The 23,472-nt window shown below is 43.5% G+C and overlaps 1 long non-coding RNA gene across 2 annotated transcripts in view; it reads right to left on the reverse strand.

The window, feature by feature from the left end:
• Positions 1–23,472, reverse strand: part of LOC116529732 — a 164,136-nt gene that overhangs the window by 112,512 nt on the left and 28,152 nt on the right. For both annotated transcript variants that reach the window (XR_004259636.1, XR_004259635.1), the window contains exon 2: positions 9,756–9,960. This is a non-coding gene — a long non-coding RNA (uncharacterized LOC116529732). The remainder of the gene's footprint in view (positions 1–9,755; positions 9,961–23,472) is intronic.

Below are 23,472 nucleotides of genomic sequence, written 5' to 3' on the forward strand. Positions count from 1 at the left end.
CTCTTCTAGTGTACAGGCTTTTCCTAAAGATTGCTCCCAGATCAGAACGGTAGTGTTTTCTTTGGCTTCTTCTGTACTTTATGTCATGTTCAGAACAGCAATCTCTGTTCAAAAACAACTGCTAAGTTTCAAAAAGACAATTCCATTTTAGTTGTACATTTAGGATATTTACAAACACCAGAGGAAACAACTGCATATGTGACATCACACAAAAAAGACTAAACCAGCATGTCAGAAGTCCACATGATACTCACTCAGACGACATGCGAGGAACTGCCTTCTCAGAGCAAATCCTCAGTCCATGCTGGGACTGGGGCAGGAAGCAGAAGCTGGCAACAGCCCATTCCTGCAAAGGGGGGAAAACGTGGTGGTAACTCCAAATGAAAGAGAGGAGCCTGACATTTTTCTGTTACCAAACCAGGCAATTAAAACATTAAATGTGAAATCTGAAGCACTGTAAATTTCCTAATATGGTAGAAGTGCTGAGTTTCCCAAATGATGTTTTCTCATCTTTCAACATCTCAAAGAGCATGCCAAAATCCCGAAGAAACATTTCCATTTTGAAAACAAAAATAAACCACACACATCCACATTCTATTAATAGTGTTGTCTTGCCTTAGAGACCTTGTGTCCTTAATCAGAAACCCCACTGCAGTTTACATAAATTTTTACATTAATGAAAACACCGGTCCAAAGTAAACTGGACATGTGTAGGTGAGTTAGGTGGTACTGGGGCAAAAGTAATTAAATTCCTTTTTTATTTTCCTTACTAGAGACCAAATGTTATGTTCTTCATCGTCACAGCTAAGGACTCTGTAAATATGTTCTACCTCTTCAGCAGCATTTCCTAAGACAGGAAAGTTGGCAGAAGATACACAGGTTCAAGCCAACTCCACGCATTTAGAGGGGTTGCAGGATCCCAGGACATGGACTTTCAACTGGAAATCCCAGCAGAAACTGCCAGATGAAGCAAAGCACATGTCAAAGATCTCCAAATCCAGACTGTATACTCTTGATCCTGCCACCACGTAAAGGAAAAGAGCTGTCCCATGGCATGTTATGTCTAAAGACAGGGAAAAAGCCATTTAATATGATGCTCTCCTTCCTCCATTCAAATGCCCATGAACTGCTACCAGTGTTCTCAGCAGAGGGTCAATGGCTTGGGTGAGTACAACAGGAAGTATATGACATTGAGGCTGCTCACAAGCAGGAGGGAAGAAAAGAACCAACACATCAAACAACGATGAGAAAGAACAAAAGATCATTTATTCCAGCCCCAAAGACTGACCATGCAACTAAAATGGTTAGTTCAACCCCAAAGTGCGTTGGGGGACAGAAGCTATTATCTCCTGCCTGCATGGAAGATGTCAAATGATAAAGCTCTGGGTCCTGGCCCCACAATGTCTCTACAAGGGCAAAGAAAAGGGAAAACGAGACGATCTAGTGACTCTCCCTGATTAGGTAAAGTGGAGAGGAAGAGAGAGAACTGACTCAAGGCACCCCCTCAAATGTAGCGAGGAAGAAAAGAAAGCATGGTGGTGTGGTAAGTTAAAAAGATCATCTCTCTCACTCCGTTTTTATTTTCTGAGACAGGTTTGCACTCTGCAACCCCAGGCTACAGTGCAGTGATACCATCACAGCTCACCGCAAGTGCCACCTCCCACCTCAAGCCACCCTCCTACCTCAGCCTCCCAAGTAGCTGGAACTAGAGGGGTGCACCACTGTGCCTGGCTAATTTTTGTATTTTGCGTAGAGATGAGGTTTCACCATGTTGCCCGGGCAAAAATCATCTCCTTCAAGCCAACGGAGCCAGATTCAAATCCTGCACCAGCTACTTGCTAGTTTAACTGGGTAAGTGGATTCACTTCTGTGTTCCATTCCTTTCATAGAACATTTGTCTGTCACTGCATGGCAGGCTCTCTTCTAAGGACGTTACAATTCTCAATTTATTTAATCCCAACAACAAACAATTGAGGTTACTTCTGATATTATCCCCAATTTACAAATGGGGAAACTGAGGCACCAAGTAGTCCTATACCTCAAAATTGGCCAAGTTATCATTTGAATCCTGGCCAATGATTTTGCCAAGTTGATTTTCGCAGTCTGGCTCCAAAATCCCATGTCTGAAGCTCCACGTTGCCATATTCATAAAAGACTTACTTTTCAGTGAAACGTATGTACAGCACCCAGCACAGTGCCTGACATTTTGCAAAAGTTGAATAATTTATCTTCCTTCTCTCACTTCTCCCTATTCTCTCTCCCCACACTGTGGGAGGCTGGAGGCAAGATTCTGCACACACACACAAAGGCAACTGCGTCAATCCGCAAAGGCTCAGGGGCTGTAGGGTAAGTTAGAAAACAACGCTCTGTCTTTATCCCCTGAGGGCTGGAACAAGAACTCTAGCTCTAACACAGATGCATTTCCAGATGGAGACTGCCTCTATTTATTACAGTCTGCATTCAAGGCACAAGGACTGCAGACAAGCCTTAGGGAAACCAAAAGGTTTGTGACTTTTGTAGTAGCGGCTATATACGTGCATGTCTAACACAAACACAACACACACACCCCTCCCCACATCTCAGACTTACAGTGTTCCTACCACAGGAAAAATGATCTACCTTCCAGAACCTTCCATTTCCTAAAAGTTGGCAGAGTTTCTCTATCAGGCTGCAGCTTGCTTTAGGACAGCCTGGATATTTCTGGAGCTAAAGGACAGAGTCCTTTATTAAGAACCAATTAGGCCCCGTGGCCCAGGGGAGCTGTGCTGTAACACATGAGAAAATTTTGTTTTCCAGGTCTTTAGCAGTGTTTTCATACACTGATGACAATACAAGGGCAGAGGCTATTTCTGTACATTGATATTAGTCTAAAATATCATGGAGGAATATCAATTAAATGATTTATTTAGTTGGGCAAATAGTAACTGCACAAAACAGGGGATTTAATATCACTGGATTTTTCTAAGTGCACAATGGGTACATGTTGCTAATTATAAGAAGTTCACACATGCTACCATAGGAATGTTTTCTACACACTCCTTCCCTTTCTCCTTAATTAATAAAAGGACCTATTTCACGCGACGGCAACATAAGAACATGTTTTTAATGAGAAAAGTATATCGCTATAATTGAGGTTTGAAACTCTCCTGATCACTGCCACCCTGAGAATTTGCTAACGTAGTTTAAAAGTAATTAAGAAGGAAAGCCAGCCTTCCACGTTTTCAGTTTCGGTCACCGCGGCTACTGGGTTCATTGATGCCTGCCAAATCTTGCAAAACGACAGTCCTCCTATCCATGCGGTTTTTAAAACTATAAGCTTCTATTGTGAATAAGCTTGATTTTTCTGCTTTAGAAATCCATCAACTGCCAGTCCGTTCTCACGGCGTATTGCTAAGAGAGGCTCCACAAAGAGCCCAGGTGCACGCACCATGAATCAAGTTCTTTATACATTTTAATTACAGTTGATCACAAGTGGGAGAGGTAAGCGAAGAAGCCTTCTTCATAAAAAGTTCATTAGAAATGGCAGTCTTCCATCAGGGAAACAAAGATGGCATCCTTCAACTTGTTAATCCGAAAGAGCCCCCAGATGTGAACCGTGCCTCTGTAAAATCATATGCAAACCACATTTCGGCCTGTGGCTCAGCCCAAAACTTTCAAGAGGGGAGGTAGGGACAAGGAAGGAAACGGAGTTAGTGAAAGAGGAAGATGAAGTTTCTCAGACTTCGTGGACATATACAAAACAGCTCTTTCCACTTACTATGTAAGCTATTACCCCCTTGCAGCGGGGAGGTCTGTTATCTCCTTAGCCATTTCAAAAGCCTTGGGAGCAAGCAAGCCAGTCCCAGGCTTTTCTGTGTGTGTCTGGGAGTCAGCAGACGCCGGACGCCTTACAAAACGACTTCAAACAGCAAGCTGGAGAGCAGGACAATAGCTTCCACCTCCAGACAGTGAGAAAGTGCTTCATCCTAAGCAATCACGGCCACCCATGCTCGGTGGAGATAAGTAAGAACATTCTCTGCTCTGGCCAATAGCAGATCCGCAGCCACAGCTGCTCACAGAAGCTCTGGGTGGCCTCCGTTCCAGCGGCTCCAAGTGCTTTCAAGGCACAAAAACACTGCTGCCGGGTGGTGCTCCCACGTGCAGGGGGTGGACGGGAGAGGCTGACGAAGACGAGGGTGGCAAGCTGCCTCCCCCCACCAGGTGCTCCAAATCCCCTCTCTCCCGGCTTAGGGAATCACAAAGAGGGCTCTGGGCGGGTGGATTCCAGGCAGGCGACCTGCACAAAGCCTGGGCCTCACCACCATCCACAGCCATGAATGGAAACTGCCTCAGACACTCCAGAAATAGGGGAGAAACTCCCTGCTAGGCAGTCCAGTGCTCTAGGAGCAATCGTGTCACGAATGGCGCTTGGTGAAAGAGCACGGCATTCCAAATGCAGACACAACAAAGAAAGAAGCCTCACCACACACCCTGCACGGCAGGCACAGAGCTCCTTGTCCTGTTCCCTTGAAAGACTCAGGAAAATCTGATTTGCAGTACAGTTTTCAATTTACAAAAAGGTATTAACTGTCCTCTGAGAGAAGAAAAGAAACCTCACATTTGAGTGAAAGTATGTGAAAAGTTACACTATGAGCTCACTTTGAGAATACCATAATGTGCACAGAGGAATTACCTGGGTAAAAACATTTATTTCACTTATTAATAGTATCAGACACCCAGTTTTATAGTATTTTTTGTTTCCCATTGTCATAGGTTATATATATATATTTTTTAAATTTATTTTGAGACAGTCTTGCTCTGTTGCCCAGGCTGGAGTACAGTGGTGAGATCACAACTCATTGCAGCCTCCAACTCCTAGGCTCAAGCGATCCTCCCACCTCAGCCTCCCAAGAAGCTGAGACCACAGGCATGTGCCACGACACTGTAATTTTTTTGATTTTTTGTAGAGACAGGGTCTCACTATGTTGCCCAGGCTGGTTATATTTTTAAACATGTCCACGCCTACAGCTAATATCTACATAGTATGTTCAACTGAAACAAGAAAAAAAAAAACCTACTTGGAAAGTATCAGATATCCTGCGAATGCAGAAATCCCATATTTGCATATAGTCCCCAGACCAGGTAACCGCTCCACAGAATTACCATTGTATATAAATTCCTTTCAACGAAAGAATACATATTTTATTTATGTACATAGATACATACACACATAAAAAGACAAACACACCACACCTGTAATCCCAGCACTTTGGGAGGCTGAGGCGGGCAGATCACCTGAGGTCAAGAGTTCGAGACCAGCCTGGTCAACATGGCAAAACTCGGTCTCTAAATGCAAAATTACCTGGGCAAGGTGGTACATGCTTGTAATCCCGCAATTCGGGAGGCTGAGGCAGGAGAATTGCTTGAACCCGGAGGCGGAGGTTGGAGGTTGTGGTGAGCCGAGATTGTACCACTGCACCCCAGCCTGGGTGACAGAGCAAGACTCTGTCTCAAAAAAAAAAAAAAGAAAAAAAGGACAGGCACACTTACAAGTCCGTGTGAGTGTGTGACACGCAAGAAGGGATTCTAGAAGGATACAGAAGCTGGGAAAGGTATACTAAAATCGGAGCACTGCCACCAGAGGAATGCTGACAATAATATTTCACATAAAACCAAAACGGATGCAGGTTTTAAAAGTTAAAATTAGCTTGTCTGTCAACTAGCGCCTTGAAATGGAGGTTGAAAGACTGGGGAGACCTTTTCCACTCATCCCGTGATTTGCTGTGGGGCCTGCACCAAGTTGTGCTATGCCTCTGTTATAACATCTGCAAAATGGAGATAACACTTCCTGCTACCTACCTCAGAGAGCTGTTAGAAGATTAGATACCAAAAAAGAAAATCCTCAAAGCCCTTTGAGTTTATCATAAATATAAGACATGCAATGTAATAAAATACCCGTACTCTCTACAAAAGCCCTGAGAGACTCAAAGCTATAGAAATAGGAAACAGACGCTGGCCGTACAGCACGGACGCATTCACAGTCGGGGAGGCTAGCCGCAGATTCCAGTGACCAGGCGGGGAAAATAACCCTGACATTCACATCTACTCAGACAAAACACAACACCCAGGAAAACGGAGGAAAATCGTATTGTTTTAGTGGCGCACCACTAAGTGAAAAGAAGCAATTCCCACCAATAACACTACTCATCCTTGCGTCAAAGTCTGGATCTACAAGAAGACAATCAAGTGACAACATTACACTGGTAGCTTTTCAGGTTTAGTCAAGTCTCATATTAAAGTCAGTTGGGCCGAGGACAGTGGCTCATGCCTGTAATCCCAACTTTTTTGGAAGCTGAGGTGGGACGATCACTTGAGCCCAGTTTGAGAACAGCCTGGGCAACACAGGAGACAATAACAACGATTTTTAGAAATTAGCCAAGCATGGTGGCACACGCCTGTGGTGCCAGCCACTTGGGAGGCTGAGGTGGGAAGGCTGCTTGAGCCCAGGAGATCAAGCCTGCAGTGAGTTGTGATCAAGCTACTGCACCCCAGCCTGGGTGACAGAGCAAGGCTCTGTCTCATGGAAAAATAAAATAAAATAAAGTAAATTGGCTGTCTACAGGGGTAAGGGCAATAACTCCCCACACTCAACAAAATGTAAAGCACGGAATGCATAAATTACAGTATTTTTAATTAATTTGTACTGAAAACAAAAGCCATAATTGACTGTACACAGCCATCTAAGGAAAGTAATTACTTTTTGGGTCCACAAGGAAATTGGGAGAAAAGTATTAAATGTTCATTTCTTCTCAGATATTCTGAATTATGAAAAGTTTAAAATTCAAATTAATTAATTAAACACATACTATTATATCAAGGATGTATTGTGAGTTACATGTCAGGTTAAAATTAAAAAGATGAATAAATATCCTTTTCCTGGTTCTCATGAACCTCAAAGTCTACCAAGGAGAGACAGAGACAAAGTACAAGGCAATGTGGGAAGGCTTTGAGTCAAGTATAAAGAGTGCTAAGGAAGAACAGAGGGGAGATGTAATTGATTCTGCGTGGAGAAGAGGAGGGTGAGGGGCTTAGGAAAGTCTCCGAGAATTGACACTTCAACAAGACCTTGCAGAATGTACAGTATTTCACCCAATACAGAAGAAGGAGAAGGGGCATTTTAGATATGTAAATGGCAGCCCACATGTCAAGGCATGCCCTGGCACGTCTGAGTCAAGTGTTACACAAAGCAGACAGCCTGGAAGGGCCTGGGCTGCAAGGTCTTTGTGCAGAAGGGAGCAACACAGGAGATTTTTTAAAAGAAACTTGGTATTTCCTACAACTCAGTAAAAGAGAAGGAGGCAAGTGGGCAGAGAGAAGCAGCAGGAAGGAGCAGGACGTGGCCGTGGCCACTGGGCCTGACACGATCTTGAGGAAGCTGACAGCATTGCTGAGCCCGAGTCTGCAGGTAGACGTGAGGAAGATAAAGAGGCAAGCAGGAAGGAAGGCGCACTGAACCGTGACTCGGAAAGGGTCAAGGGCGGGACTTCCAGCAGAAGTCGCAGCATAGCCCAGGTGGACAGTGTAGTACGGGGAATAATGGCCACAAATCTATCAGGTCCTAATCTCTGGGACCTGTAAACATAACCTTCTATGCAAAGACTTTGCAGATATGATGAAGCTAAGGATCATGAGATGGGGAGATTATTCTGAATTATCTAGCTGGACCTTAAATGTCATTACATGTATGCTTATAAGAAGAAGGCAGAGGCAGATTTGACTACAGATGGAAGAAAGAAAGACCATGTGACCATGGAGGGGGCAGATGCTGGAGTGATGCGGCCACAAGCCAAGGCATGTCAGCAGCTGCCAGAAGCTGGAAGAGACAAGGAACAGATTCTCCCCCAGAGCCTGTGGCAAGAGCTCAGCCACATCCAAACATAAATGTCTGTTGTTTTAAGGCACCAAAGTCTGTGGTAATTTGCTATAGCAACCAGAGGAAATTAATACACACAGTGAACTAAGAGTCACTCCCAGCTGTCTTTGGGTGCCACCATCACCGGCCTTGATAAGAATCACTCAGGCTGGGGGCGGTGACTCACGCCTATAATCCCAGCACTTTGGGAGGCCAAAGTGGGAGGGCAGCTTGAGGCCAGGAGTTTGAGACCAGTCTGGGCAACAAAGTGAGACATCATCTCAACAAAAAATAAAAATTAGCCAAGTATGGTGGTGCACGCCTGTAGTCCCGGCTACTTAGGAGGCTGAGGGAGGAGGACTGCAGGAGCCCATGAGTTCCGGGCTGCAGTGAGCCAGGATTGCACCACTGCACTCCAGCCTGGTCAACCAGAGCAAGATCCCATCTTCAAAAACGAAGAAGAATTCAGATGGAAGGCGCCCCAACTGTCAAGAAGAAATTGAAGTCTAAGCTGCCACCTTTGAGGAAGACAAGATTATTAAGCTGAGCACTAGCCAGCCAGGTATGATCATAGACTAGGTTAATACAAGGTGGGTGGAAGAACTATAAATAGAAGCCACCAAATGACAACACATCAGGGAAGGGAACAGGGTCTGAACGGTGGTGGGAACAATGGGGGAGACACAGAAAGCCCGAGGTCATCACTGGGCCACCACATTTCTGGTAGGAGAGTCATTTGAGCAGTAAGAGCCCACTGGATAGGGGAAGACATGATGGGAGAATGGGAAACATTTACATGTACCCTGTGTCAATCAGCACTGATTCATTAACTGGACCAGAACCAGACCACCAAATCAAAGACATCAGCGAATACGGATGTGGAAAGATTATGGCAAAGAGAAAGACAGGGCACGAAATGCTGAAAATCTTCAAATATGCTCTTCAGTCAATAACAAAAATAACACAAGGAGATCCACTTCAGAAGGGTGGGAGCAGTAAGGAGTGTCCATGGTAAACTAAACAGCCAAGTAAGAAGGTGATTGAGGCCGGGCGCAGTGGTTCACGCCTGTAATCCCAGCACTTTGGGAGGCCAAGGCAGGTGGATCTCCTGAGGTCAGGAGTTCGAGACCAGCCTGACCAACATGGAGAAATCCTATCTCTACTGAAAGTACAAAATTAGCCGGGCATGGTGGCACATGCCTGTAATCCCAGCTACTTGGGAGGCTGAGGCAGGAGAATTGGTTGAACCCGGGAGGCAGAGGTTGTGGTGAGCCGAGATCACGCCATTGCATTCCAGCCTGGGCAACAAGAGCGAAACTTCCAAACTCCATCTCAAAAGAAAAAAAAAAAAAGGTGATTGAACCAGCCAGGCTGGAGATGATCAGGGCCAGAAAGGAGAATAAGAAAAAGTGGGTGGATCAGAGAAATATTTGGAAGACATGGCAAACTGCTTGGGAATGGGTGACTGGGGAGCAGGGGACAGCAGGGAAATGAGAACAACAATCTCTGAACCAGAAAACTCAAAGGAAAAAGTGATAAAATAGAAACAGTTTGCCTCTGGCTCTACTGAGTTTCATGTGTGGGTGGGTCATGTCCAGAGTGATAGGCAGAGAGCACTGGGGTCTGAAACCAGAAGAATGTTGTAACTGAGCGTTTGAAAAAGTTATCTGTACTGTACTCTTTCATCGTTTTTCTGATTCATCACTATGAAAGGACCCAACAAAAGATTCCTAAAATTTTCATATCCTAAAAACAAAATGTTTGAACTACACTCATATTACTTACTTACAAGAAAAAACTCACCTCTCCAGCACTTCACAGTAAATGCATTAAAAATTTTCTAAGAAGGAGAAAAAAATCTTACCACGAGCCACTTCCTTTTTCAGCCTGTCTGTTTTGAGGACATCTGGTGAAATACACAATGGAGAACAGCGATTCATGGACCGGGGGCGATTGAGAAGGATGTTCGGTAGTAACGCAGGGATGACTTGGTGGTGGATAAGAAGACACACATTTTAAATTTGCAGATGGCATCAAATTAGATGCGGTTGGAGCAGTAAATGCAGATCCTACAAAAAGGAAAAACCCAATTATGTTCACTGATATGAACTACCTGGGTAAAAGGGAACAGGAAAAAAAATTAATAAAGACACAGGTTTATCTACGGAAGAAAACGTATGTTAATCAGATGTGAAAATGACTCATTTGTGCTTACAGCTATAGATTCCATATTCCCCTTCACCAGAGAGCTCAGCTGCATTGGAGCTAAGCTCCAATCCTATTCTCCAATCCTATTGGAGACTGCAGACAGCTCCCCGCTCTCACCTGCTATTTTTCATGACTGGTACTAGCTGAAACACGGAAATGACTTACAGGGGACAGCATGTGGCATTCTGGATTAGACAGTTGGTGGGCGTGGCAATGTGGGACGGCAGGACAGTGTAATTCAAAGATGCAAAGGACGATGATATAATCCCCGTCCTTAAGCAATTGTGTGTGTGTTACGATAAACAAGGTTCTTGGCCCAATAACAAAGACCACAGCACTGCAGAGGTGACAAAAAAAAACAGCACCTCTATCTTAGCCAGCTGAACCTTAAAAAAATATACTCACAGTGAGGAAATAAATGACCTAGGAAAATATGTAAATAAACAAGTAAACATACGCACCAAGACAAGTCTTATGTTTTATGACCTTTTATTGCAAACACATTTCGGTTATCTCCAATTAAACTTTGAAGCTCATGAGAAGTCCTGACTGCATACTGCTGTTCTGGAATAGAGGACAGCATGATCAAAAACCCCAAGCGTGCCCAACAGTGAACGACACTGCCTTGTGTTTGCACAGTCCTTCTAGGAATGCTGCCTCATACGCCATCTCATCGGATCCCAAGCGGGGCAGGGTATGTGTTGACTTCTCCAAGTCTGGGGCAAGGATTATTCCACATTCTTTTATGTAGTATGGTGTATAAGTTACACTGAGGGACCTAGAAACCTAAGTAATATTATTCATACCTGCCCTTAGGGAGTTACCAAAATGGACACGTAATGTATTCACACAAGGCAAGAAATGAGATACAGAAAGCGCAGGCTCTGAGTCTCCTAGAGAAGAGGTATAGACGAAGGAGAACGAGAAGGCGAGCTGCAGCACGAAGGATGGCAGAGAGATACCCCAAGTGGAAGCAGAGTAAAGGAGATTTGACTCAGATAAAGGAAGAATGAGCCTGGTGTGATGGTGGAAACTCTTGCTCCAGAGTAGAAGGTGCTGAGAACAAATGAGGAGCAGGGCTACATGAAGACAAACTGGAGGGATCTGGGCTTTACTCAGAACCACTGTAAACTTTGAACCAGGAATGAAAGATAAAACACGGCCTTAGAAAGTGAATCAGAAAGCTACCAAGGGAAGATGGGACTGGTTAGGAGCTGTTATGTCGACACAGGCATGAAGCCGTGAGTTCTTGACCAGGGAGATGACTGGGGGGAAGAGTACTCATGATGAATTTAAAAGGTTTCAATGACTGTGGGGATAAGGGGATAAAGGACCGGAGAAAGGGAAGAATGGCTAGGGATTACACCTCACTAAGCAGAAGAATGAGAATACCACGGATGAGTCATTGGGAAGGAAGGAGGAAGAACCAGTTTGGGGATTCTCTGTTGAAGACACCTCCATCTGAGGTAAGGGTGGTATTATAGCCCATAGAGGTATCTTCTGGCGGGGTCAGAGCAAACATGAGCAGTCTAGACTGAAGCTGGATGAGAAGTCATGATTCTGGATGCGAGATGAAATAATACAGGTTTAGAGAAACTATTTAGAGAAAGAATTCAGGGGCTAAACGCTGAGAAGATTGTGGAATTTCTCAAACACACATTACAGCTTTTGATTTTAGTGGCAAACCATCAGGAAAAATTCTAAACCAAAGAACTTGGAAGTACTTCAGAAACGAGAGCAGACTTATACAGGGCCGTAGTTTTCAAAATATTCCAAAGACAAACATCTGACAAGCAAAAGTCATCCTAAAATATCAAACTGCCAATTTCACGGTCAGTAATGACATTAAATAGAGCTCTGTGGAATTTGACTCTCTAAATAAATCACGGTTCACTAATAACCTGATTTTAATCACTTAAGGCCATGACAAAAAAGCATCCAATGTCACCAACATGTAGGTAGGGTCTGATATTTTTAGCCCTCCCACTGACAACCATAAAAACAACCACTGACATGTACATGTTTAAGGATTCCTAGAGCCCTAAACACTGCACTTCCGTGTCAAGGAGCCGCTCCACGTTTTGAAAGTAGGAAGGGAAACCAGATACTCTCTTCGGTGGTTCTCAAGCTTCTGGTAGAGAACATGAAGCTAGAAGAGGTTTCAAGCCTGCATAAACACACAGGGTATTCAGGAGCTTGGCATGGACTGGGGGATGGGGGGAAATAACATGGCTTCTGCATGCATATGAAAACACGTAACAGTCAAACCCTACCTTCCACTTAAAGATGTTCCAGTGAACACATTAGAAACAAATGTTTACACTGCCCTTCTGCCCCATTTTCTCTCCCAAATCCAGAAACCTGCCAAAAGTGAGAAGCCACTTTTTCAAACAATATAATCTAAAAACAGTGGCTAACATGTATTTGTTACTAATTTATTTAGCAAAGGTGGCTAACACCTACTTAATACTACGTACCTGGTACTGTTCTAAGCTCTTACACACTCACAAAGAACTGATGCAGTAGGCATGATTATTGTCCACTCCATCACTCCATATTACTTAAGGAGAAACCAAGGCACAGAGAGATGAAGTCACCCAAAGTTGCAACCTTAGTATACCGCAGAGCCAGGACCAGAATCCAAACAGCCTGATTCCAGTGTCTCACACGCAATTCCCCATCTATCTATACTGTTTGTCAGGCCCGTGCTCCAACATATCACCTGTTTAAAAAAAGTAAACTGTTGTTTAAAGATAGGAAACACTGTCTATGACCTAAGTGTTTTTGATCATTTCAAAAATCTCCAAGAGTACCAGATACAAACAAGTCCAAAGAGAGTAGCAACATGCATATACACAGAAAACTTTCTGAGGATAGTTTAAATTTAAAAGATTCCACTTGGCAATGAAGAAACCTTTCACCATTTTAGGGTGATCAAAAGAAAAATGAAATGAGCTGTATTAAAAGGAAACTTGGAAGCATCCGCTCCTGAACAACTTTTCAAGCCATGCTCCTGAAAGACTCACGTTTGTCTATCTTAGAATTTGAACTAAATACAGATTTGCTTTTGTTATGATCACTTCAGGATTTATTTTGTGTTTACTATCCTAATTAATTTAATTTTTCTCTCACTTTCTGTAATCTTAGTCTAAATCTGAGTTACAAAGAATTACACAAAGATTTGACATTTAATCCTTAGGAAGCATGACAACTTTCACTGAAAACTTATGTTTCAGCTGGGTGCAGTGGCTCACGCCTGTAGTCCCAGAACTTTGGGAGGCTGAGGCAGAAGGATAGCTTGAGCCCAAGAGTTTGAAACCACGCTGGGTGGCAAGGGGAGACCCCATCTCCACAATAAATAAATTCACCAGACATGGTGATGCATGCCTGCAGCCCCAACTACTAAGAAGCTGAGACAGGAGGATTTCTTGAGCCCAAGAGGCCAAGGCTGCAGTGAGCCAGAATTGTACCAATGTACTCCAGGCGGGGTGACAGAATGAGACCCTGTCCCTGTCTCTCTCTCTCTCTTTAACACACACACATACACAAAGACCCTGATGTGCAACCTGTCTTTGCGAAGAACAAATTTTAATTGAAGACTTTCACAACGAAGATTCCAGGTAGTTGTAATATTGATTCTCCTAACCTTCTTCTAGATCCAGTGTTCTGATTTGGCCAGTTTTATCTAGAAGGTGGCATATTTATATGTCACCTTATTTCAAAATGTAGAGTCAAAGAAAATGCTCCTAAACATAGCTATTGAAAGACAAAGTAAAAAAGCAACCAACAATTTTTGAAGAAATGATATTTTCCACGTGATTCTCACGCAAATACGCATAGAGGAAGATATAATTTCTGGAGTCCGTCTCCCGTGATCCTGTAATGACCCAGGGACTGACAACACAGAACACAAGTGATTAGGTCTGTCCGCAGGGTTTTACCAAGCCAAACTGTCAGGGAGGGGTTTTAGAAACAGCAATAGAATCTTCATCAACAGCTGCCAGAAGGGAGTTTGGCCTGTTGGGCTCAAGCAATATCCTGCCTCAGCCTTTTGAGCAGCTGGAGCTAGAAGGTCCTAGTGAATCCTTGTTTAAACACCACGAAGGTGTGGAGAACACAAGTTGCATGAAATGGGTGGCCACACTGCTCTCTCCCCAGCCACACACCTCTAACAGTGCTAATGTACACAAGGAATTACCATCCAGGTGCAGCATCCAAAGGTAGTCAGACACCTAAGAGCAACAAGCAAAAAGACTTTCAAACAGCCTCAAATGAGAACAACAGGAGCCAGACGCTCATCATTAAAAACAAGAACAAAACAAACTTTGAAGTTAGTTCACATCAGTAGCTTTAGGATGGCATGAAATTTTATGACTTCTCTGCACTTTTAAGATCTTAGCTGCTTAGATCAGCAGATTCAACTTTTTGGCATCAGGGACCAGTTTCATGGAAGACACTTTTTCCATGGATGGCAGTGGGGGTCCAGGTGGGGTTTTGGAAGGAAACTGTTCCACCACAGATCATCAGGCATTAGGTAGATTCTCATACGGAGCACGCAATCTAGATCCCCAGCATGCGCAGTTCACAGTAGAGTTGGTGCTGCTATGAGAATCGAATGCCGCCATTTATCAGACAGGAACTCAGGTGGTAATTCTCACCCCACCCTCATCTCCTGCTGTGTAGCCTGGTTCCTAACAGGCCACAGACTGGTTGGGGACCCTGGCCTAGATCTATGCCTGCAGGGATAAAAAAGAAGCTGCAGTCAGATTTAAGCAACATAAAACTTTTCTTAAATCATACTTTGGGCCGGGCACAGTGGCTCCTGCTTGTAATCCCAGCACTTTGGGAGGCCGCGGTGAGCGGATCATTTGAGGTCAGGAGTTGAAAACCAGCCTGGCCAACATGGTAAAACCCCATCTCTAATAAAAATACAAAAATTACCCTGGTGTGGTGGCGAGTGCCTGTAATCCCAGCTACTCGGCAGGCTGAGGCAGGAGAACCACTTGGGCTCAGGAGGCAGAGGCTGCAGTGAGCCAAGATCACACCACTGCACTCCAGCCTGGAAGACAGAGTGAGACTCCATCTAAAAAATAAAAAAAAGAAAGTCGTACTTTCTTCTTATCGTTGTCTTCTTCCAAAATGTTTCTTAATGCTTTATCCCTACATGGAGCAATGGAAGCCAGCGTTTTCAAACAGCATTACACAGAAAACTAGCATAAAGGGAAGCCGTTCATGAGTAGTTGGGGAAGGAGTCCGTATTCAAAGTGTGAGAGAAGCAGCATGCTACGATTCCTCCTCCTTCGGAATGCACAGTACGTATTAGCAAACTCAAGATGGTGAAAAGTCCGTGTAAACTTTACGAACTATGATGTTGCCTACGCTTGTGATCACCGAATGCATTTTCACGTATCACTTCATGGCATAACTGGGCTGCAGAAGATACAGTTTAGGAAATGCTGCTCTCCACCCCTGCGCTTACCATTCCAGACTTAACCATCTGACCCCAAATTGTCCTTACCCATATTCAACAAGGTACATTCACAATTCTCATGTGCACTGCAGATCTTACATCCCAATTTTCCCTAGAGAAAACCCCTCCTCTGGTCAAGTTCATCACCTTCCCATGTCCTAAACAGACACTGGTTCCAATGTTCTGTTCACACACTTCTCATGATACAATTTCTACTTTCAATCATTTTGTTCAATTTAATCCTTCAGCATGAGATAAAATCCCACCTCCTATGAGATTCTTCCACATAATGCCATCTTTTTTTCCCTGGAATAAGCCACCCCAAATACCATGGTACTTGCTTGGGATTCGCCTGTCCACGTAGTCTTAGAAGTCCACATTTGCCATATGTATGTCTGTTTCCCCAGCTACCCAAGGATTGGCTGAGAGCAGGCTCGAAGCGCTTCTTTCCTTCCTATATCTAATACATGGTATTTTGCTCCAAGACAGCAGGTACTCCATACATAAGTGCTGGTGGATTAAGAAACCCATGGTATTTCCATGCCACACATCACTTACATCATTAAACAACCAACGGACACTAGAATAACTCAAAACACTCAAGAAGCAGGCACATTTTCATTCTCTGGAAAGTAGTGTGGCCTGCTGTAGAAAGCATCTAAAGAATACAGTTAACATCGATCTCTACACTGAAATCTCAAAAATCCCTCGAGAACGACTGAATGTACATGGATATAGCAGGCAACATGCTCAGACCTTTAAAAAGGCATTGGACTTTCCATACTGTCTGCAAGCACAGGGTTCAGGCCTTACTGACTGCTCTGTGTGTCAGATATCCACACCTCAGGTATATTTATGTATCAAATACCGTGTACTAGTTTACATACAGACTCGGATATCCACATGCAACTCTCCCTTTTACAAAGCCTCAGATGACAATTGCCTAAAAGATCGCAACTATACGGCGTATCCATCTTTCTAGAGGAAATAGGTCCATACCTAGCAGTATCTCACACTGGCAAAATCAAACCAAAAAGACCAGATGGAGCGTATTCAACACACAATTCCAGATTTCAAAGTAAGTGGATGATATACCTGGATAGAATACAAAACATATTTGCCAATATGACACATGAAAAACTGTTCAGATAGAAGAGCTGGCACAATAGTCAAATTTTACGTTTTTCACATGAAAAGAACAACCAATATACCATTAATCTACAATGGCTGAAATACTATAGAAGCAGAGCATTGCAGGGTATGGTGGCTCACGCCTGTAATCCCAGGACTTTGGGAGGCCAAAGAGGGCGGGTCACAAAGTCAAGAGATCAAGACCATCTTGGCCAAAATGGCGAAACCCCATCTCTACTAAAAATACAAAAAGTAGCTGTGTGTGGTGGCGCACACCTGAAGACCCAGCGACTCGGGAGGCTGAGGCAGGAGAATCACTTGAACCCAGAAGACGGATGTTGCAGTGAGCCGAGATCGCACCACTGCACTCCAGCCTGGTGACACAGTGAGACTCCGTCTCAAAAAAAAAACAGAGCATTATTGTAATTCCATAATCAGAATGAGTGTTCTGTGGCACAGATTCAGGAGCATTCACACATGTCCTTGTAAGGCAGGAAAGAGGACTGACAAAAAGTCCTAGAGCAAGCTGTCCAGGCTCAAATCCTGGTTCCATTTCTTACGAGGCATATGACTTGGGGCAAATTTCTTCTCTGAGCTTCACTCAGTTTCCTCGTCTAACAAATGGGGACAAAATGGTACCTACTCCATCGTGTTGCTTGAAGTTCCCATGAAGCTCTTTGAATATTGCTTAGCACATAGAAAGTTCTAGATACATGTTAGCTTTATTACATTCCTGTGACTTAGGTAAAAGACAGATCCAGACACTGGCTGCAAATAGGAACTACCACACATATCTCCACCAGGCTCGCTTTCACGTTACTCTGTGCTTTTGTATGGATTTCTCACTGCGAGAAAAGGCTGCTGTGGGAGGTCATTACCAACAAATACCAGCAGGCCCTACGTCCTGCTTACTTCCTGTAGAGGAGGTAAAATTACAACTGTAGGCAAGGGACCACCCTCTCTGGGAAATCCAGTAGGCAATCTAAATAACAATTCTGCTATCGGCATATCTGTGGAAGCTGTGAGTGGGTGTTACGTGGTCATTCGTGGGCATGTATTTACATTTTACCTGCATGTGATTCTAGCACTGTACACAATCTAAACAAGGAATTCAATGCAGAATGACTTGTTCATGTTTATGACTTTGAAAACGAAAAACATCAATATTTTCCTCTCTTTTCTGGATCAAAAGAAAAAGTCACACCAGAAACATCCAGGATTTAATCATTCTTTCATTTTGTTTAACACATTAATGAATGGTTGATGGAAAAAAGGGGGGCACGCATTTCTATCCTATTATAGTTTAAAAACCCTTCAAATAATAAGACATTCAGAAGCTCTTTTCATTATCAAATAACTGCAAATTAGTTTATCAAAGTCTTAAAAGGTGTCGCTTAGGGAAAGATCTGGAACTCAAACCTACTTGCTAACATTTCTGACTATTACTTGTTCTTTCTTTCCATTCTCTGTTTCTTAGTTTTTTCCTATACCTCACATGCACATCTCTTTCTGCTTTTACTTTTGGATCTCATACTTCTTCCATGTCTTCTAAGCTATCTTTTCTTTTTACCTGTTGATTGGGCTAAATTCTGTGGTGGCTTGGGGATTTAGCACATGAATTTTCAGTATCATTACTGACTAAAAGTCAAGTCTCTCCAGCCTGGACAGCATGGTGAAACCTCATCTCTCTGCTAAAAACACAAAAATTAGTCGTGCATGTTGGCAGGCACCTGTAATCCCAACTACTCAGGACTCTAAGGCACGAGAATCTCTTGAACCCGGGAGGCAGAGGTTGCAGAGAGCTGAGTACACTCCAGCCTGGGTGACAGAGCAAGACTCTAACTCAAAAAAAAGAAAAAAAAAGTCAAGTCTCATTTTTCCCTTTACTTCCCCCCACTCTGCTCTTGTCCTTTGGGAAGGACTGGTTTTTGGTGTTGATAATGATATAAAGTGGAAGTAAGAGAGTGTAAACTACTAACTACACCCAGCTTTGAAGCAGCTGCTGAAGTCAGTGCCTTCCCTGAGAACCTGGTCTCCTCTGCTGAAGATGGAAAGATCAGATTCCCACACATTGTAGTATTCCCTGCCACAGGGTATAGAAACTAAATGGATTAAATGGAAAATACGTAAAATGAAAATAGTTTTGTATTATAGCATATATTGAAAAGTCATGATACACATATAAAATATATATCAAACATTTATCAGATACGTAAAGATTTACATAATAAAATAGATATTTATACACGTATATATAAACAAGTAATTTTACATCTTCTCTGATGAAATTAGTGATGATTCCATTATTTATTTAAGAAAACGAGATTCTGAGATTTTTCTGTGGTCTGATAAACACATTCTCATGATAAAAATGCCTCAATTTTGCAAGATAAACATTTGCCTGGTGGAACAGGTCCTGGAGTAACATCATCTTGTTCAACGTTTCGTTATGATGATGAGAAAAATAAAATCAGTTCCTAGACGGGGGCCACTGTCTGAGCAGAGTCTGCACATTCTCCTCACGCCTATGCTAGGTTTTCTCCAAAGAGTCAGGCTTCCTCCCCGATCCCCGAGCTGTGCACATTACATGAACCGGCGTGTCTGCATTGTTCCTGTGTTGTGGGTGGGTGTGGGCGTGTGCCAGTGTGCCCTGTGACTGGATGGTGGCCTCTCCAGAGACGGTGCTCACCCTGAGCTGCTGGATGAGGTTCCCAACCATCCGTGACCCTGAATTATCTTACTTGTTTTCAATCATCTTTATGTGTATGTATAGTTCACATTTATTTCAAAGTTTGACATTAGAAGTGCTCTGGGTCTTTGTTTAGACATTTGGTGACGTTTCTGTGAGCAAAATATGCCATATCCATTATCCTATGGTAAAACTGGTTTTGTTATACAGTTTCACTTAAAGTCACAGTTTATAAGAAACTATTACCAATGTTAAGTGACGACTGATGACCACCTACTAAAGGGCCCAAGGGCCCAGAAGTCATCATAGCGTCCCATGCTTTAGCTCATGATGTCGTTATTTCTGGGTAGTAATATTTCATTGAGATAATCACCAATATGTTAACTTTCCAACCTATGCCTATTTTCAAAAGATTTTGGCATTTTTATTCAGATATGGGGAGGGTTATACTTCCATTAAATTAAACCCTCTTAACAACAGGTTTTAAGGCCTTTAGCTCAAGTTCCTTTCCTGCTTTGTCAACCACAGAAGAAAACTAGGGGATGCAACTACCTTCCCTGAATTTCACATAAAACTGGTTCCTCTTTGAATCCATCTAAAAGTAGTATTTGTGAATGAAGAACTACACACAATACAAAAAGCAGTTTTATCTCAGCAGCATTTAAGCACACAAACCCAGCATGTGCATGAGGCACCACCAGGTATGTGAGGCCAGAGGGCTGGCCCTCTGACTACCTACCTGTCTGGCCCCTCCACCGCCCCATCTAACTGTTGTTCACTTCATTTACTTGTTGCGCAAACAACAGACACGCCAGAGGCTAAGTAAAAAGGGTCTGACACCACTTTACCTTGATTTGCAGAGGTCACTGACCCCACTTTGCTTAATGAATTGCTTTAGAAATGTATTTTTTAAAAACAATCCCGAAGAGCGATGTCCAATTTACGTTCAATTATGTAATAACTTACCAAGATAACCAGCTCCAGGCCAAACTGTGAAGTCGGTCAAATTTTGGGAGGGCTTTCCGGAATCCTTTCCTAGCTCCCTTTTATTCACTACAGCCACCCATAAAATAACCACCCTTGGCCAGGCACGGTGGCTCACGCCTGTAATCCCAGAACTTTGGGAGGCCGAGGCAGGTGGATCACCTGAGGTCGGAAGTTTAAGACCAGCCTGATCAACATGGAGAAACTCCATCTCTATTAAAACTACAAAATTAGCCAGGCATGGTGGTGCATGTGTGTAATCTCAGCTACTCAGGAGGCTGAGGCAGGAGAATTGCTTAAACCTGGGAGGCAGAGGTTGTGGTGAGCCAAGATTGAGCCATTGCACTCCAGCCTGGGAAACAAGAGCAAAACTCCATCTCGAAATAAATAAATAAATAAATAAATAAAATAAGCATCCTTTTCATTCCCAAGCATCCAACGCTCTCATCCTGCCCTCCTCCGCCTTTCCCATCCCTCCCCGGGTCCCCCCTTGAAGCACTCACCCAGGCCTGGTAGGCTCTGCGGCACACCCGACCTTCATTTCTTAAATCTAAGTAGTCTCCAAAAGTTTACTCATACTCCCAGTACTGACTCAAATTATTTTATTATGTTTTCAAAATTTGTGCACAAACACAATGAGGAATAAACTCCTCAGGCTTGTAACTCCTAGGCAACTACAGAACTTAAATAAATGCGTAAGAAAAATTCAAGTAAAGTTATAAAACCAACACAATTTAACAATAGTCATGGAATGTGGCAGAACAGGTTTTGCTACAACTAATTGGTCACCTGCAGTGTGATAATGGCACTGAGACTATGGTCAAGGTTCTTATGAGCTAGGAGTATTTCCCTTACTCTGGGCAACACGACAGCTCAATTCTTTTGCCACTCTCTCTATTAGACATAGCAAAAATGATGTCATCCATCCCAATCTTGGTGGAAATACATCATTTATGAGTCAATCATTAGCCAGACACAAAGATGTAGGGGCAGATGCAAATAAAAACACAGGTGCTGAAGTTTCAGGGGATGACCTTGTTATGAAATTATCATTCAGATGACTCACAATGTGTTGATATCAGTTTATGATTGTTATCAAAATAAAAACACAAAGTTAAGATGCTCTAGCAGAGAAGTGAAGCCCCTGGGAGCAGATGCCCTAGAATGAGGACTACAGAGCCTCCCAAAAACACTCCTCCCTCCTCTACTAAGTCCAAGCTACCATATGCCAAAGTGATCGAACGCATCAACCCTTCACAGGGAGCCATGGCTTAACTTCCCAGAATATTCCTCACTTAAAAGGAGATTCTTAGACAAGGCCACAGTGTCTTCAAAGATTGAATTTCTAACTGCATAATTCCAGGCACGATGGTGGACTGGAGAGGGAGAGGAGAAGAGATCAAGAGGGAGATGGAGAAAGCTAACTGAGGATGGAAGGAAAGGGGAAGCAGAAGCAGAATGAGATTTATTTAGGGACAAAGAATTTTGAAAGAAAACGCTTAATTCCCATTGCTCAATACTAACAGGGTGCTCAGGCACAGTTTTCATCCCTCATTCCATAGCCACATGCTATCAATGACATTCTCGCAGCAAATAATTCATGTGTGCCTGATGTTAGCATACCCGTACATACGTGTACGCACACACACATGCACACACAGAACACACATAGCCTGTGTGCCATTTAGGTCCATAAACTTACGTCTACAAAGCTCAACACCACCAAAGCCTCCGTTCTCTTTCTTTTCTGCCTTCTTCTGGAAAAAGCACAGATGTGATCCTAAAAGCAAAAGCAGCCCTGGAATGACAAATTCATCTCTCATTATCTGTTGCTGCTGCCGCCCAATCCCAAAAGGTGGACAACCATGCTGGCGCTGGAGGCAGAAGAGAGCTGTGTCTGCTCCTAAGAGGATGCTCACAGGCCGGGCGCAGTGGCTCACGCCTGTAATCCCAGCACTTTGGGAGGAGGCCGAGGCGGGTGGATCATGAGGTCAAGAGATCGAGACCATCCTGGTCAACATGGTGAAACCCCGTCTCTACTAAAAATACAAAAAATCAGCTGGGCATGGTGGCGCGTGTGTGTAATCCCAGCTACTCGGGAGGCTGAGGCAGGGGAATTGCCTGAACCCAGGAAGCGGAGGTTGTGATGAGCCGAGATCGCACCATTGCACTCCAGCCTGGGTAACAAGAGCGAAACTCCTTCTCAGGAAAAGAAAAAAAGAGGATGCTCACAATCTCACTCTAAACTGTTTTAACCTCAGGCCAGTGGGAAACAGCTATAGTCTCCACAAATTTCACTCGCCACCTTTTTCCCAAGGTCTACTATGTGAGATTCATTTTAGAGCCTATACCTCTTAAGAAAACTAAACTGCAGTGAAATAAGCACAAGAAACACTACTAGTAATAATCACAGCTAACACATAGTATGCCAGGCACGTGTTAGAAGGACTTTACCAAGGTTTTTCTCATTTAACCTCCCAACTATGAGGTGTGAAATCCTGCAAGTGATAGTGCTGTCTGACCCATTTTAAATATTTACACATAGCTACTCCCATAGTTTAAACATTAAAACTGGAGTCCTGAAAATGTCATTAACACACTCTGACAGAAGAATAACATTCGGGCTCAGTATGACATGATCTATTCATCATTCATTTGCAATTGACTTAAAGTGAATAGATATAAAAATGTTTACATCTACTAAAAAGATGAAGAACTTCTTTTAAAATATGAATACTGTATTAGTCTGCTAAGGCTGCCGTAACAAAAGGCCACGGGCTGCAGGGCTCACGCAAGAGAAACTGATTGTCTCACAGCTGTGGAGGCTGGAAGTCCAAGATCACAGCGCAAGCAGGGTGAGTTTCTCCTGGAGTCTCTCTCCTTGTCCTGCAGACGGCCGCCCTCTTACTGCCTCTTCACATGGTGGTCCCCCTGTGCACAAGCATCCTTGGTGACTCTTCTTCTTAAAAGGAGACCAGGCAGATTAGATGAGGGCTTACTCCAATGGCCTCTTTTTTTTTTTTTTTTGAGACGGAGTTTCGCTCTTGTTACCCAGGCTGGAGTGCAATGGCGCGATCTCGGCTCACCGCAACCTCCGCC

The sequence above is a fragment of the Sapajus apella genome, unplaced genomic scaffold (genome assembly GCF_009761245.1).
Source record: "Sapajus apella isolate SASKATOON/1434 unplaced genomic scaffold, GSC_monkey_1.0 scaffold63, whole genome shotgun sequence".
In the NCBI taxonomy this organism is placed as follows: Eukaryota; Metazoa; Chordata; class Mammalia; order Primates; family Cebidae; genus Sapajus; species Sapajus apella.